Raw genomic sequence first — 5475 nt, forward strand, 5'->3', positions numbered from 1 at the left:
CCGTTTGTCGGGAACACCTCAAGAAAAATCGATAGAATCCTGGAGAAACACAATGTGAACTGTGTATTCCCAACCCCTGCAAAAAACTTGACTCTACTGGGTTCAGTGAAAGATGACCTAGACCTTCGAAAACCAGGCGGTACGGAAAATCATACATTGGGGAGACAGTCCGCACTGTAGAAGAGAGGTGCCGCGAATATAAGCGCCATACCGAATTACGCCAGGCCACTAAATCAGCCGTGACTGACCATTGTATAAAGACTGGCCATGCTATGGACTCTGAAAACACATTAATACTCTGTCAATCCTCATACTTCCGGGACTGCGTTACTAAAGAGGCCATCGAAATCCCACTACAGGCCGATCTAAAATAATAAAGACAGCGGCCTTCAACTTAATCAGGGTTAGAACCCTGCACTCAGCCTGGAGAGAAAGATGCGGTCCCAGAGATCGAGGCCGGCCGGGGTTGCCGAGCGGTTCTAGGCGCTACAGTCTGGAACCGCGCGACCACTACGGTCGCAGGTTCGGATCCTGCCTCGGGCATGGATGTGCGTGATGTCCTTAGGTTAGTTAGGTTTAAGTAGTTCTAAGTTCTAGGGGACTGATGACCTCAGAAGTTAAGTCCCATAGTGCTCAGAGCCATCTGAACCATTTGAACCAGAGATCGAGGACCGCCCCCGACGGCGGCAGCAGGGAGACTGCACACCCCAGTTCAGATCCACCACCTCCAGTAGCCGCCGCGCCAGCCGCACCAAATACACCAGGAGAGGAACGGTGGAGAGGGTAACGGCTAGTATATATAGGACGCCGAGAGGAACAGCACAGCACTCGTCAGGAACCGCCTGAAGATGGCAGCGTGTACGTCTGCCGAAATATTATGTAGATATTAAGGCGCTACTCGGTCGGATACCAGAGAACTGTTCAAAGTTATTATACTAGATTGTTCCATGGAGGGTCGTCAGTTCAAACTCATCTGTATTGAAACATTTTAATTTGTATATTCGGTTCGAGTAACTTCTAGAAGTATCCGCAAATGGCAAGAATAATTGTACTGGAATGTTCTGTAGCTGTATATATACCGTATCTGTTCTGGCCAGTGGCAGTTCGCTCCGCGCTCTTGTATGTGCAAGTGCTGTATAAACCTTCGTTAAGTGAAGTTAGTGTTCGTCATTCATCTAATTACACCTTCGACTACGCGACATTATTCTGGTGGAGGCGCCGGCTATTGGAACTTGTGATACCGCATATTATCGACGACACAGTGGCTCCCATCAGTCCACGACAGAGCCGCCGTTTACGTGACGAGAAACCCGAGTTCGAGCCATATTCAACAGATCGCAATCCATCGGAGACAGAAGAAGAAGAGGACGTCACGATGACCATAACTGTGTGCCACCACATGAGACATCCTTCCGGGTTCTCGGGTGGCGATGGCCAAGATCCAAACAAGTGGCTGATGGTATATGAGCGTATAACAAAATTTGATAAATGGGATGACATCGTGCGTTTGGCTAATGTATTTTTCTGCTTGGAGGGGACTGCCAAGCAATGGTATGAGAACTATGAGGAGAAGTTGACAAGCTGGGAAGCATTCCAGGCCGAACTGCGCAAGTATTTCGGCGACACACAACGACAGAAGTGCAAGGCTGAAGATAAATTAAAGTGCAGGGCACAGCGTCCAGAAGAGACTACAGGATCCTACATTCTAGACGTCTTGGAGCTGTGTAAACTAGTGGATCCTAGAATGAAAGGGGAAGATAAGGTTGCAAGTCTCATGAAGGTTGTTTCTGAGGACGTGTATCAAGCCCTAGTCCTGAAGGTGGTTTGGACAGCATACGACTTCATAAAATGGTGCCAGTATATGGAACAATGCATCAAAAAAGAATTACACGCAACATATTTGAAAGGCTTCCAAACGTCGTAGTCTGTGATGGAGGAAGCAATTGATTTCACAAGGGTTCTTCGTCAGATAGTGAGAGAGGAAGTTCAGAAGGCACTTGGATTGCACGGCGAGCAATAAACCGAGACGCTTCAAGAGGTCGTAAGGGAAGAAGTGGAACAGACATTGAACCCAATCTCTCGTCGTTCATTCCCTTTAAAACGGTGAAAAAGTCGAGACCCAGGTGGAGTCACGTTCCTACAATGCCGCATGAGGAACCTGTTCGGGCACCAAAGAAGACTGACGTCTGTAGGACCCAGGATAACCAACCAGTATGTTTCCACTGCGGACGACCGAGACATGCGGTGCTCTATTGTCGAGAAAGGCGGCGGATATTTGATGCCGCCCGCGCCAGAGGACAGCAGACCGATGTGGGTGCAGGACGACGTAGGTCACCATCGCCGCAAGCTAGCCGCTGGTGATGATGCTCTCCAACACGCCGATCAAGGTCTCCATCGCCGTTTAGTAGCTCCAGCCGATCACCTAGCCGCCGCAACCTGAAAAACTAAATTGTGCGACCTTCCTTGGATGTGAGACCGCCAAAGAGAAAAATCCTCCGCCATCAATCACTACAAAAATTATAGGAAACCACGTCGATATCCTCATGGATGGCCGACCAACCCAAGCTCTTGTGAACTCTGGAGTATCATATTCAGTCATTTCGGAGAAGTACTGTCGCCAGTTGCAGAAACGTGTATTCGTCGACAACAAAACATCTCTTTTGAAGATGGCTAATGGGAAGTATGAAAAACCTACAGGAAGATGTGTCATTCGTGTGGTTACAAGTGGCCATACACAGCCCTTAGAATTCATCGTCTTACAAGAGTGTGGTCACAACGTCATTCTCGGATGGGACTTTTTGAAAGCTTCTCAAGCAGTTATAGATTGTGGTCGTTCGAAGATTTTGCTAGACGAGATGAGATACTGTGGACAGGAAGATGCGCATCCGAGTGTGCCGAGACTATGTGTGCTGGATGAAGTGATCATTCCTGCAGTGAGCGCTAGAAAGGTAGCTGTCATGTGTCATGCCATGCATCAACCCGTAGATTTTGTAGTGGAATATAAGAAAAGCATACTACTGAAGAATAACTTGGTCATCCCAGCCTCTGTTGTCTCCTTTCAGAACGGATTCGGTGAACTGTGGATAGTTAACTGTTACCGAGAACCGCAGATCCTTCCAAGACGCTTGTGCGTAGCAAACGCTGTGCCATTAATTGCAGAACAGATGAGCGTTGTAGAAACCTCCCATGCCGAGTTTGTGGGCGACATTAGCGCTACCGCTACAAGACAAGATCTTCTATCTCGACTATCACCAGATCTCAGTAAGGAACAACAGAAGGAGCTACTTGCCATTCTTCAAGAGTTCTCTGTATGCTTCAATCCACAGGTGAAGAGCAAATTAGACAAATCGATGGCGAAGCACCGGATTAGCACTGGAGACCATCAACGAATAAGCCAGATAGCACACCGTGTGTCAGCAACGGAACGTCGAATAATTCGTGACGAGGTAGAGAAAATGATGAAGAATGACATCATTCAGCCCTCGTAGAGCCCATGGTCGTCACCAGTGGTTCTCGTCAGGAAGAAGGATGGCAGTTGCCGCTTTTGTGTTGATTACAGGAAGCTTAACAAGATAACTAAAAAGGACGTTTACCCTCTTCCACGGATTGACGATACACTAGACTGTCTGAAGGGGGCTAAGTTTTACTCAACCATGGACATGTACTCGGGATACTGGAAAATCAAAGTAGATGAGGCTGATCGTGAGAAAACTGAGGGCCTGTATGGGTTTACCTTAAGTAATGCCGTTTGGTTTGTGTAATCCTCCAGCTACTTTTGAGCGAATGATGGATAATCTTCTAAGGCACCTGAAGTGGACGATGTGTCTTTGTTATTTAGATGACATTATAGTGTTCTCAGAGACATTTTATGAACACATAAAACGACTGAGGGCCGTTCTTAAGTATCTCCAACAAGTCGGACTGAAACTTAACCCAAGAAAGTGTCTCTTTGGAGCAATAGAAATCAAAATACTTGGACACCTTGTGTCAAACTAAGGGGTACGGCCAGACCCAGAAAAGGTGAGATCTATAACGGAATTTCCTATTCCTAAGAGTATCAAAGATGTGAGAAGCTTCCTCGGATTATGATCTTATTTCCGTCGTTTTATCAAAGTCTTTTTTATCAAAGCCAGGCCATTCCAAGAGTTGTTAAAAGCTGATGCTAAATTTATCTAGGGTGGTGCTCAACAGGATTCTTTCGATGTGTTGCGAAAAGTTCTGACGACTGACCCTGTACTTGGTCTGTATGATGAGAGAGCACCTACTGAACTACACACAGATCCCAGCGGGTATGGGATCGGTGCTGTTCTGGTGCAAATTTAGGATGGAAAAGGGAAGGTTATAGCCTATGCTTCTAGGACACATACAAAAGCCGAGAGAAACTACTAAACTACAGATCTGGGCCATGTGCAGATTTCGATAGTATCTCCATGGAAGGCCATTTACATCTGTTACAGTCCATCATTTCCTTTGTTGGTTGATAGGTCTTAATGATCCAACAGGACGACTCGCCAGGTGGGCACTCCGTCTTCAAGAGTATGACATTACAATAGTGTAGAAAAGTGGAAGAAAACACGAAGATGCCAACTGTCTCTCAAGAAATCCTGTGCAATACCAACAAGACTTTGATGAAGATAGTGACTGTCTCGCTGCACTCCAGGATCTCTCTGCTGAGCAAAAGAAGGACGCCAAGATATCTCAAATTATGCTTGCCTTAAATCGGTCAGAGGATGTGAAAGGACAATTTAAGGTAGTTAATGGATTACTTTGCAAGAAAATCTTTGATCCCTTTGGAAAGAGATGGCTACCAGTGATTCCTAAACACATGCGCTTAGATGTGCTACAGAAATTCCATGACACACCTGAAGACTGAAATTTAGTATTTATTAAGACATACGATAGGATCCGTAAGAGATTTCTCTGGCCAGGTTTATTTAGGAGTGTCCATCACTATGTGTCCCACTGTCGAGAGTGCCAGAGGAGAAAGATAGTTCTTCAGAAACTTCTTGACCGACTCACACCAATTCCACCAACCGAAACGCCTTTCCAGCGTGTTGGGATTGACCTCCTCGGACGACTTCCAACGTCTGCTACTGGCAACAGATGGATTATAGTTTGCACTGATTATCTGACGCGCTGTGCCATTACAAAAGCCGTGAAAACAGCCGAAGCAGTCTAGGTATCCAAATTCATCGTAGTGGACATTGTATTAAAACACGATGCCCCTAGGTTGTTAATTACGGATCGAGGGAAAGTTTTTCAATCGAATCTTGTGACAGAGATAACCCGTTGGTGCAACATTGCTCATCACATGACGACTGCCTACCATCCGCAAGCTAACGGGCTTACTGAAAGCCTTAATAAGACCTTGGCCGACATGTTATCAATGTTCGTCAGTGTTGAGCAGAGCAACTGGGATGAGGAGCTACCATTCGTGACACTTGGCTACAACACCGCTTAAGAAGACACCACAGG

This window comes from Schistocerca serialis, chromosome 3 (assembly GCF_023864345.2).
Source record: "Schistocerca serialis cubense isolate TAMUIC-IGC-003099 chromosome 3, iqSchSeri2.2, whole genome shotgun sequence".
Lineage (NCBI taxonomy): Eukaryota > Metazoa > Arthropoda > Insecta > Orthoptera > Acrididae > Schistocerca > Schistocerca serialis.